The sequence below is a fragment of the Impatiens glandulifera genome, chromosome 6 (assembly GCF_907164915.1).
Source record: "Impatiens glandulifera chromosome 6, dImpGla2.1, whole genome shotgun sequence".
Taxonomy (NCBI): Eukaryota; Viridiplantae; Streptophyta; class Magnoliopsida; order Ericales; family Balsaminaceae; genus Impatiens; species Impatiens glandulifera.
Window position 1 is genome coordinate 35,202,790 of NC_061867.1, and position 13,380 is coordinate 35,216,169.

The window sequence follows — 13,380 nt, forward strand, 5'->3', positions numbered from 1 at the left end:
TTTCTTCCCCAAGGACCCATGAATAGAATAATGAAGATATGACTTCGCCCCTATTCGTCTATTATTATTATTATGGATTGTTTGGTATAGACCAACAGTAATTATCTTCGCACCCTTGATTCTTCTATCTCTTCCCCCCAAATTCTCTATCGAAACCCTTCCGCTGCCCTTTGATTGTAGAATTTCACCGGTCTTATAGATCAAGAACGTGATTCTTGAACCCAAAACACACCTTACGAAACAAGTCGTAACATTCTTGGTATCAGAGCAAGACGATTCTCAAATGAAAGAAACCAGATAGCAGCAAAGATTGATGATCTTAAGACCCTACTCGAAGGGCTGACCCATCAATATGCCTCCATGAATGCTGCCCTGCAACAAAATATGACCGAACAGGCTGCCTTGCACAATGGTTTTCAGTAAAATATAGACAGAAAGTATGCTGCTGGAAAAAGCTTGACAGCCATTGAAAAATGTGCGTTTAATAATGGCCAAAATCCCCGCACCCGACCCTATAATATTGCTTCTTGCTACCTTTCTCCTACCCGGCTCACAAATATTGATATTCCTGAATTTGATGGCACTGATTTGGAGGGCTGGCTCTTATTTGCCGAGCAAATATTTATGGAGAGCAAGACGAATGATGCCACAAAGCTGGACATTGTCCGCACTCACTTCTCAAAAGAGGCAAGAACGTGGCATGAATCATATTTGCAGAATCGCAACCATATGGAAGCATTGACGTGGCATAAATTCAAGAAAGATCTCTTGCTGCAATTCGGTCGCAGGCCCTTGTACAATGTCAAACCGCCGCTGCTGCCCAAACCATGCATTGTTAACACGGTCTGGCCGAGCACAAAATGGGAGCCCAATCATAGGTGCAAATCCAGATTGTTCATGGCCCCGGATAATCAGCAAGAAGTTCAAGAACTCGCTCAAGAACCCGTCCAAGAATCAGATTTTTATGACCCACCTTTGGTGCTTGAGACAAGGGACGAACGTGTCATTATCTTGCACACTTTCTCGGTCCAGCAAGGTGCCCATCGGTCGCGGGTAAACATAATACAAGGCAGCCAGCTAGAAAAGGCCTTGGAAAATCACAATGTTGTTGCCATGGTTCAAATAAACAGCAAGAACGAATGCCAAAGTGTTTCACTTGTTTTGGAAGAAGTTGCTGGAAATTTTCAAAAAATAATCAAAGGGCTAACCCAACAACCCAACAACCGAACACCAGCCAGGAAGGTAGTCGGAAGACATAGCTATGTTGTTGCGCATGTGTTGCTGGTCTAGATAAAAGACTGGGCTTGGTTATTTGAAGACATTCTAGAGTATGCCCGGAAGAAAGATGACCCTTTTGCTGCACTTGGCGTGCTGGGCCGAAGGAAGGACTGGTCGTGGAGCAGGAAGACCGAATGCTTCTAAGAAATGCGGTCCTAGACTCCAACACTTGCGGGACTTGCTGAAGTTCGACCGAATTTTTTGAAATATTGAGCATGCGCATTAGAGGCTCGGCAGACTCGGCAGACCACGGTCTTATTTCGTCGAGGGCGACGAATTTTGAAGGGGGAGATAATGTTAGGGTCTAAAATCAAGGCCTCGGTCATAGAATAAATTCTAGCAACGTTCCTCGGCACCCGGTCTCGGTCTTAGTGTGCAAATGGGCCATATTTCTGTTTTGTTGTATTATTATTTTGTTTTGCTTTCTTTTTCTACTTTACAAACTGAATTCTGTTATTTTCTAGTTATTGTTGTAACCGAATATTTTGGGACAAGACATCACCTATATAAGGCTGATCTTTCTTCCCCAAGGACCCATGAATAGAATAATGATGATATGACTTCGCCCCTATTCGTCTATTATTATTATTATGGACTGTTTGGTATAGACCAACAGTAATTCTCTTCGCACCCTTGATTCTTCTATCTCTTCCCCCCAAATTCTGTATCGAAACCCTTCCGCTGCACTTTGATTGTAGAATTTCACCGGTCTTATAGATCAAGAACGTGATTCTTGAACCCAAAACACACCTTACGAAACAAGTCGTAACATTCTTGGTATCAGAGCAAGACGATTCTCAAATGAAAGAAACCAGATAGCAGCAAAGATTGATGATCTTAAGACCCTACTCGAAGGACTGACCCATCAATATGCCTCCATGAATGCTGCCCTGCAACAAAATATGACCGAACAGACTGCCTTGCACAATGGTTTTCAGCAAAATATAGACAGAAAGTATGCTGCTGGAAAAAGCTTGACAGCTATTGAAAAAGGTGCGTTTAATAATGGCCAAAATCCCCGCACCCGACCCTATAATATTGCTTCTTGCTACCTTTCTCCAACCCCGCTCACAAATATTGATATTCCTGAATTTGATGGGACTGATTTGGAGGGCTGGCTCTTATTTGCCGAGCAAATATTTATGGAGAGCAAGACGAATGATGCCACAAAGCTGGACATTGTCCGCACTCACTTCTCAAAAGAGGCAAGAACGTGGCATGAATCATATTTGCAGAATCGCAACCATATGGAAGCATTGACGTGGCATAAATTCAAGAAAGATCTCTTGCTGCAATTCGGTCGCAGGCCCTTGTACAATGTCAAACCGTCGCTGCTGCCCAAACCATGCATTGTTAACACGGTCTGGCCGAGCACAAAATGGGAGCCCAATCATAGGTGCAAATCCAGATTGTTCATGGCCCCGGATAATCAGCAAGAAGTTCAAGAACTCGCTCAAGAACCCGTCCAAGAATCAGATTTTTATGACCCACCTTTGGTGCTTGAGACAAGGGACGAACGTGTCATTATCTTGCACACTTTCTCGGTCCAGCAAGGTGCCCATCGGTCGCGGGTAAACATAATACAAGGCAGCCAGCTAGAAAAGGCCTTGGAAAATCACAATGTTGCTGCCATGGTTCAAATAAACAGCAAGAACGAATACCAAAGTGTTTCACTTGTTTTGGAAGAAGTTGCTGGAAATTTTCAAAAAATAATCAAAGGGCTAACCCAGCAACCCAACAACCGAACACCAGCCAGGAAGGTAGTCGGAAGACATGGCTATGTTGTTGTGCATGTGTTGCTGGTCTGGATAAAAGACTGGGCTTGGTTATTTGAAGACATTCTAGAGTATGCCCGGAAGAAAGATGACCCTTTTGCTGCACTTGGCGTGCTGGGCCGAAGGAAGGACTGGTCGTGGAGCAGGAAGACCGAATGCTTCTAAGAAATGCGGTCCTAGACTCCAACACTTGCGGGACTTGCTGAAGTTCGACCGAATTTTTTGAAATATTGAGCATGCGCATTAGAGGCTCGGCAGACTCGGCAGACCACGGTCTTATTTCGTCGAGGGCGACGAATTTTGAAGGGGGAGATAATGTTAGGGTCTAAAATCAAGGCCTCGGTCATAGAATAAATTCCAGCAACGTTCCTCGGCACCCGGTCTCGGTCTTAGTGTGCACATGGGCCATATTTCTGTTTTGTTGTATTATTATTTTGTTTTGCTTTCTTTTTCTACTTTACAAACTGAATTCTGTTATTTTCTAGTTATTGTTGTAACCGAATATTTTGGGACAAGACATCACCTATATAAGGCTGATCTTTCTTCCCCAAGGACCCATGAATAGAATAATGAAGATATGACTTCGCCCCTATTCGTCTATTATTATTATTATGGACTGTTTGGTATAGACCAACAGTAATTCTCTTCGCACCCTTGATTCTTCTATCTCTTCCCCCCAAATTCTGTATCGAAACCCTTCCGCTGCCCTTTGATTGTAGAATTTCACCGGTCTTATAGATCAAGAACGTGATTCTTGAACCCAAAACACACCTTACGAAACAAGTCGTAACATTCTTGGTATCAGAGCAAGACGATTCTCAAATGAAAGAAACCAGATAGCAGCAAAGATTGATGATCTTAAGACCCTACTCGAAGGGCTGACCCATCAATATGCCTCCATGAATGCTGCCCTGCAACAAAATTTGACCGAACAGACTGCCTTGCACAATGGTTTTCAGCAAAATATAGACAGAAAGTATGCTGCTGGAAAAAGCTTGACAGCCATTGAAAAAGGTGCGTTTAATAATGGCCAAAATCCCCGCACCCGACCCTATAATATTGCTTCTTGCTACCTTTCTCCAACCCGGCTCACAAATATTGATATTCCTGAATTTGATGGGACTGATTTGGAGGGCTGGCTCTTATTTGCCGAGCAAATATTTATGGAGAGCAAGACGAATGATGCCACAAAGCTGGACATTGTCCGCACTCACTTCTCAAAAGAGGCAAGAACGTGGCATGAATCATATTTGCAAAATCGCAACCATATGGAAGCATTGACGTGGCATAAATTCAAGAAAGATCTCTTGCTGCAATTTGGTCGCAGGCCCTTGTACAATGTCAAACCGCCGCTGCTGCCCAAACCATGCATTGTTAACACGGTCTGGCCGAGCACAAAATGGGAGCCCAATCATAGGTGCAAATCCAGATTGTTCATGGCCCCGGATAATCAGCAAGAAGTTCAAGAACCCGTCCAAGAATCAGATTTTTATGACCCACCTTTGGTGCTTGAGACAAGGGACGAACGTGTCATTATCTTGCACACTTTATCGGTCCAGCAAGGTGCCCATCGGTCGCGGGTAAACATAATACAAGGCAGCCAGCTAGAAAAGGCCTTGGAAAATCACAATGTTGCTGCCATGGTTCAAATAAACAGCAAGAACGAATACCAAAGTGTTTCACATGTTTTGGAAGAAGTTGCTGGAAATTTTCAAAAAATAATCAAAGGGCTAACCCAGCAACCCAACAACCGAACACCAGCCAGGAAGGTAGTCGGAAGACATGGCTATGTTGTTGTGCATGTGTTGCTGGTCTGGATAAAAGACTGGGCTTGGTTATTTGAAGACATTCTAGAGTATGCCCGGAAGAAAGATGACCCTTTTGCTGCACTTGGCGTGCTGGGCCGAAGGAAGGACTGGTCGTGGAGCAGGAAGACCGAATGCTTCTAAGAAATGCGGTCCTAGACTCCAACACTTGCGGGACTTGCTGAAGTTCGACCGAATTTTTTGAAATATTGAGCATGCGCATTAGAGGCTCGGCAGACTCGGCAGACCACGGTCTTATTTCGTCGAGGGCGACGAATTTTGAAGGGGGAGATAATGTTAGGGTCTAAAATCAAGGCCTCGGTCATAGAATAAATTCCAGCAACGTTCCTCGGCACCCGGTCTCGGTCTTAGTGTGCACATGGGCCATATTTCTGTTTTGTTGTATTATTATTTTGTTTTGCTTTCTTTTTCTATTTTACAAACTGAATTCTGTTATTTTCTAGTTATTGTTGTAACCGAATATTTTGGGGCAAGACATCACCTATATAAGGCTGATCTTTCTTCCCCAAGGACCCATGAATAGAATAATGAAGATATGACTTCGCCCCTATTCGTCTATTATTATTATTATGGACTGTTTGGTATAGACCAACAGTAATTCTCTTCGCACCCTTGATTCTTCTATCTCTTCCCCCCAAATTCTCTATCGAAACCCTTCCGCTGCCCTTTGATTGTAGAATTTCACCGGTCTTATAGATCAAGAACGTGATTCTTGAACCCAAAACACACCTTACGAAACAAGTCGTAACAGAATCACACCAAAAAATATTCGTTATCAAATCGTCCGCATCAAGTTGAAAAGCATTATAAAAACCAGGATCAGTGGATTGTTTTTTCTGCAAATACTCTAATACACCCCCTGTTTCCCCAAAATTACACTCTCTGGTTCTTTTCGTGCGCAGGTAATTTTTGTAATCCTCAGGAAGAAAACCTAGATTCTCCCTTCCACCGATTTGTTTAGACATTAGAGCATGTGATGACTTAGGAGGAATTCCCACGTTAGTGGCCATCTCGATATGTAAGCCTGCAACTGCAGAAATATTCCTATGGCATCTATACAGGTGAGTTTTCTTTGGACTTGCAAGAGGATGACTATGATTACTAATAAAATTTACCACTTCGAACTTTCCATTGTCTGACCTCTTTATCCTCAATTTCGCTTCACAACCGAACCTCGTCACAGAACGGCTACGTCTCACATAGACATCACGTTTGTCTTTTCCCCGTTCACCCTGTGCACTACAACAAAAAACTCTATCCAGTATTTTACCATCGTTGTCTACATGTTTTGAACTGCGTCTTATACAAAATCCTATTAGTTTAGCGTATGCTAAGTAGAATACGTAGCCTTCTTCTTCACTCTCAAATTCCCTACCTAAATGTGGAATTAAATTGGCTTCGATGTCCTCCAAAGGTTGGCCGTTTCCATCGAAATTCAATTGACGACGACAAGTAGCAGATTTGCTGTTCAATTTGAACACGTGGAAAATAAAGGTTCAACTAACCAAAACTTGTAGATTATTGTAAAATGAAGACAATATAAGCGAAGAGAGCTTCACTTCAACATTAATAACATTGTAATATTAGACGAATAGAGTTTCGCTTTATAAGATATTATCAAAAAAGCTCTTAGTGAAGAGATCTTCGCTTACAAATGCACGAAAAAAATTAGAGAAGTTAAACCACCATGTTACCTTAAATCATTAATATCATTCTCGCTCATATGTGTTCCTTCCTGATAATCAACCAGAACAGAACATTTCATGTCGAGTATTCAAAAAACATAAAAAAGGTTTGGACGAAAAGTAAAGAAGTTATAGATGACATTCAAAAACATACCATTTTTTAATTTAGGAAGATGGATTGATATTATAATGAAGTCTCCGGCGAAGGAGAGGTCGATGGTAGACAATGGAGTATCACTCCGGCAAAGAAATGGTCGTACAGGTGAGAGAGAGAACAGTACAAACTTTGTCTAGCTTAGCAGCATGGCTTGCTGCATGCAGCATTTAATGAAAAGGTGGCAGGTGTTAGGTGGCGGTGATGTGACTTGTTAAAAAAAAATATTTCATTTTAATAATTAAATGACTAAAATTATTATGAATTAATATTAATAAATCAATCAATCAATCAGTAAGCGAAGATTGCTTCACATTATTATTTTGACATTGTTTTAGAAAGATTATTTTGACAGTTGTTTTAAAACATATTAATTATTTATCACATTAGGGGCGATTAACTTACATAGATTGCTATGTATTAATAAATGAATAAAAATTTATACTTCAAGTTCTACATTATTTCTTCATGTTTCAAGATTTAGTTTAATATAAGGCTGGTGTTTTAAAAAAAACACAATTCGAAGAACAAAAAAGATAAATCTGAAATCAAATATGACATTAACAAATTCAAGAATGCAAAATATTCAAATATTCAGTAACAAATTCAATCAACACATGTCTATTACAACAACAAAGGCTGCAAATCACAAGCAGCAATGGATTCTAGCAAGCTTGTGTGAGGAACACCAAACACATCCAAATATGTCTTCAAAGGATTCTCTGCCTCAAATACCCAAACAAGTTCATTAACATCGTGCCGAGACTTGTCGTATACAACTATAGTTTTGTCGTCCTCGGGCTCGACAAATGGATTCTCCATTTCTTTAGTTGTACCTCCTCCAGCAATTACAAACCCCGTAAGATCCAGTTTGTAAGCCGGGATGAATTCCCCTGCAAATATGAAGGTGTAACTGTCGAACAGTTTCGGCAGCTGAAAGAAAATACAAAACATTTTTAGTAATCATGGAGAATTGAATATCATATGGAGGAGTAGTAGGAATAAGACAAAACTTACATTGTTTAAATACCGCATTCTTCCAGCTCTTGGACCGCCCACAGTCCCATGATTATCTCGCTACACCTCGTATGGTTCCTCGTCCACGTAACAGTTAAATCTGATTGATGATTTTATCCCTGTACAAAAGCAATAGGTGTTTTTAGTTTCATATATGTGAAAATGAATATTGAGTTAACAGTAAAGGGTTAAGAATAACAGAGTCTCACAATCAATGGTAAGGACCCAACTCCCGTTCAATATTGCCTTCAATACTTTGATAGTGCGACCGCATCCACCATTAGAATCGGTGGATGCTATGACGTGGGTCACATCGTCTCGCCGCCTCATTGTCACCGTGGCACCACATGTGTTAGCATATTATTGCATCAAGTGCTGTTTAAGAACAATCATAAATATTTCAGATAAACAGGATGAAAACTTAAACAATATGGAAAAAAAGGGAGAAATGTAAAGAATAGTACTATCTCTTCACTTGTTAATTGATTTGGGCATAAAATCCAGTCTTTGACAAAGTTTTGGACGGATGCTGTGGCAGGTTGCCTGCACGTGCATGAAAAAAAAAACGGTCTTTGTTAGTATGTACTAGGGTTTCATGGAAATAATATCCCAAAACCTAACACTAGGTAAGTTTTCCTAAATACGATGGATTTATATTGAAGGTGACATTTTGAGAGTAGGGTTTCCTAAAGATTAAAGAGACAACAACAGCACATAACAGAATCTAGTTTAGTAGTTCCATAATCCTAAATATGAAAAGTTACTATTAAGGAATACGTACCATTGTGGAGTCGTGAAGATGTTGATTCTGGTTTGGTCGACGGTGAGCCGGTTGCGAATCGCCGTGAAAGGAGGCAGGAAGAGAGAGAGATGAATCGGGCGGAAATGATTATAAAATAATCATATTAGGGGGTATATATATTCATGTAATCGGGGCGAACATGTCTTCTTTCGAAAAGCGACTATTCATTCAATGTCACATGACACAGGGACCAGGGGAGAATAAGTGTTCTCTCGAGAATCGACTATTCAATCCATTTTACATGGAACATGGTCTAGGCGAACAAATATTCTATACCAGCCAAAAAATTTAAATAAAAAAAATAAAAAATATGAATGAATTAATTGAAGCGAATATTATATCGCTGCATATCATTCTAAATTAATTGAATTAACATTTATTAATAAACGGAAATAAAAAAAAAATGAAAAAAAAAATAGCCAGTAATTGAGGCGAAGATTTGTTCGGTTTCTGCATGTCATCTTCAATTAATTGAATTAATATTTAATAAATAGAAATATAAAATCCCTGTCATTTTGGTCTTCACATAGACGGGTAAGTGTCTTTCCATGGCAGGCAGGCGGTCTTCTCATTGGTGGATATGGGGGGTTTACATGATATTTTCATTAAAATTAATTTAAGCAAATACATCTTCGCTCATGAGGGTCTCCAGGCCAAAAAAATTAAACAAAAAAAACAAAAAAAAATTAGAGCCCAGTAATTGAAGCGAATATTATATCGCTGCATGTGATTTTTAATAAATTAAATTAATATTTAATAAACGGAAATATAAAATCCATGTCATTTTGGTCTTTACATAGACGGGTAATTGTATTTTCATGGAAGGCAAGCGGTCTTCTCATGGGTGGGTATGGGGGGTTTACATGTGGTTTTATTAAAATTAATTGAAGCAAATATATCTTCGCTCTTGAGGGTCTCCAGGCAAAAAAAAATTAAATAACAAAATTAAATAAAATTAATAAAAAAAATATGAATTAATTGAATTAATATTTAATAAACGGAAATATAATTATTAAAATTAATTGAAGCAAATATATCTTCGCTCCTGAGGGTCTCCAAGCCAAAAAAATGAAATAAAAAATTAACTAAAATTCCTAAAAAAATATGAATGAATTAATTGAAGCGAATATTATATCGCTGCATGTCATTCTAAATTAATTGAATTAACATTTATTAATAAACGGAAATAAAAAAAAAATGAAAAAAAAAATAGCCAGTAATTGAGGCGAAGATTTGTTCGGTTTCTGCATGTCATCTTCAATTAATTGAATTAATATTTAATAAATAGAAATATAAAATCACTGTCATTTTGGTCTTCACATAGACGGGTAAGTGTCTTTCCATGGCAGGCAGGCGGTCTTCTCATTGGTGGATATGGGGGGTTTACATGATGTTTTCATTAAAATTAATTTAAGCAAATACATCTTCGCTCATGAGGGTCTCCAGGCCAAAAAAATTAAACAAAAAAAACAAAAAAAAAATTAGAGCCCAGTAATTGAAGCGAATATTATATCGCTGCATGTGATTTTTAATAAATTAAATTAATATTTAATAAACGGAAATATAAAATCCATGTCATTTTGGTCTTTACATAGACGGGTAATTGTATTTTCATGGAAGGCAAGCGGTCTTCTCATGGGTGGGTATGGGGGGTTTACATGTGGTTTTATTAAAATTAATTGAAGCAAATATATCTTCGCTCTTGAGGGTCTCCAGGCAAAAAAAATTAAATAACAAAATTAAATAAAATTAATAAAAAAAATATGAATTAATTGAATTAATATTTAATAAACGGAAATATAATTATTAAAATTAATTGAAGCAAATATATCTTCGCTCCTGAGGGTCTCCAAGCCAAAAAAATGAAATAAAAAATTAACTAAAATTCCTAAAAAAATATGAATGAATTAATTGAAGCGAATATTATATCGCTGCATGTGATTTTTAATAAATTAAATTAATATTTAATAAACTGAAATATAAAATCCCTGTCATTTTGGTCTTTATATAGACGTGTAAGTGTATTTTCATGAAAGGCAAGCGGTCTTCTCATGGGTGGGTATGGGGGATTTACATGAGGGTCAGAGCAACGGGCGTGAAGATCTTCGCTCCCATCGCATCTCACCCTTCCCTCTAACACGGTGCCCTGAGCGAAGATATCTTATCCGTGTGATATATAAATATTATATAATTTTCTGGCGTTAACAAGCGCTGCCGTTAATGGCGTCTTGTGTGAACCCGGGACGAAACCCGGATTCTCCCTCCCTCCGTCTCCTCCCTAGATTGATTTATTATTAAAATAATAATGCTGCAATCTGATTGGTCCGCCACAGAGGAACACAGCAATCGATAGCAGAAGATCTGGACTACTTTAATTGATTCTGTGAGGGATTTTTTTCCCTCTCACTGCTCCCATACTGTAATTATGTCTAATATTTGAGCTTAGATAATAAGATTTTTTTAATTTGCAATCATTTACTTTGAATTCATCAATTCTTTTTTAATTTGCAATCATTTACTTTGAATTCATCAATTCTATTCACTATGTTATTATTAAAAATTACTAAAAAAATATATATAAAAAAATAATTAAAAAAATTAAAAAATATTAATATGTAGTTAATAATTTGATGTGAATGTTAAATTTATCATATCCAAGCCGTATTTGATTGCTCAACTCTTTTGGTAAGAAGTCAAGGATACTTCTTTTGCGTACCCGGTACCCGTTTAGTCGTATCATACCCGTATCTGATACTCCGAAAGAAAAAAAATTTGAAGTATAATGAAAGGGCCTCTTTTCTTCTGGTAAGAGAACTAATTCTTCACAAGAACTTGTCTCCACAAATAAACATCTTCTGAAGTATCTACAGAATGATCACAAATCGTAGCTAAAGACAAAAAGACAAACTAATTACAACAACACCAATCACATGTGTTTCTTAGAGTATCAACTTTTTCAGCTTAACTTTCGACAAATAATTGTAATTAGGAAACATGAAGTTAAGGATACAAAAGATTGTGTTTCTCTCAGACAAATGCCTCGTTTTGTCATCAAGGATGAATGGAATGGATTATAAATCAGACTCGTCATCGTTTTGATCATCACTGAGAAACCACAATCTCATAAATTAAATATAAATGAAAACAAGCGAAATTAACTAAGCAAATTGATCAAATTTCTTATGATCATACCATGAACACAAAGAATAGAAAGAACCATTGACGTAAATCAAAATTGGGAAATTGATCGAACAGAGCGCTCATATTCTATGGGTGTATAAAGAGTCTGTCATGCAATTATAGCATTCAGAACGAGGAATTATCTTTTATAATCATCGCGCCCCAACTATCAACAAAAACATATGAAAATAAGAATAGAAAGATGAAAAACAGGAATTGAAAAGATAAAAAAGCTAATTCTGCTTGAGACTAGGGTTTTTGAAGTAAGTAATATGAGTTTTTGTTATATAGAGGTTGAAGATGAGCGGCGATAACTTGGATACTTAATATCGTTTTCTAAAACCCTAATTATTTATTTATTTATATAATATAGCCCACATTTTTTCTGGGCCCTCTAAATTTTAAGCCTTTTATTGGTAAGTGTGGCTATTTGGCCTTTTAGCCTTTTAAATATATATTAAAATTCAATTATTTAGTTGAAAAGGAAAAAAATAATTATTAATATGATAATTGTTTGTGGTTGAAATTAATTCATTAGATATTTATTAAAATGAATAAAAATTAGAATATAATAATAATATATTTAAGTAAATGTGTTAATAAAATTAAATATGACATTAAATTCAAATATATATAATAATAATAATAATAATAATAATAAAAATAATAATAATAATAATGTTTAAATTTAAAGTGTTCTTACATAAATTAATAATAAAATTCTGATAATTATATTATTTGTAATGCTAATAATGAAATTGTAAATTGAAATAATTAATTTTAATGAATTAACTCAAAATAAAATTAACAGCTTCCTTTATTATGTCAAATAATCAAACTTATAATAACTAAGAATTTAGTGCTAAAGATATAATCATTATATTATATAAATAGAAATATTTTAGATAAAACAACTATTTTCAAATTTAATTAATTTTGAATTAACTTATTTGGTAAAATTTGAGTTTAATTCAAATCTAATATTAATATATATTTTTAATACATCAATTGTTATTTAAAATTACATAAAAATAAATTGTATAAGTTTAAATTGTTTTTGTTTACTTTAAAAAATATCAAATATATAAATTAGAGGGCAAATTATTTGGATAGTACTCCAATTAATTTGACACCAAAATCTCCACTCAAAAGGTTAGAAAATGACACCAATTGTCATTATGTCAATTTTTCTTTTATGTTTAGCATCTCTACCTAAATATTTAATATATAATATTATTTTTAATCGTTAATTTTATAAAAATGAAAAACATTTTAACGCCATTTCACTAATAATTCAAAATTGAAGAAATTATCAATTATAAAAGATAGACAAATCATAACTTTGATTACAAGAATCAAACAACCTTAGAGTATTTGATTATAAACAAACAAAAAATAGAGATTACAGACAACTAAAGAATATCAATTCTACTACTTAACATTCTTGTTTAATTTAGTCAATATCATTTCTTATAATTTCAATCACAATCTAATGTTCTCGCAGCCCACCTACGTTGCCTAATAACATGTTTGGCTCTATGCTACATTATTGGTGATTAAATTGTTGCATTTATGATGATTATTTGTGAGCATTGACCTCCTTTCCTTCGATTAGTTTCGCTCTAGAGGAGCCAACATTAATCTGATTAAAAGAATTTTGTTT

General features: G+C 36.2%; 2 non-coding genes across 2 annotated transcripts; both read right to left on the reverse strand.

The window, feature by feature from the left end:
- Nucleotides 1-11,559: 11,559 nt before the first annotated feature.
- Nucleotides 11,560-11,648, reverse strand: LOC124944211. Its single transcript, XR_007099856.1, has one exon. It is a non-coding gene; the product is annotated as a small nucleolar RNA SNOR75 (small nucleolar RNA).
- Nucleotides 11,649-11,792: 144 nt separating this feature from the next.
- LOC124944182 lies at nucleotides 11,793-11,882 on the reverse strand. Its single transcript, XR_007099830.1, has one exon. It is a non-coding gene; the product is annotated as a small nucleolar RNA snoR8a (small nucleolar RNA).
- Nucleotides 11,883-13,380: the final 1,498 nt, after the last annotated feature.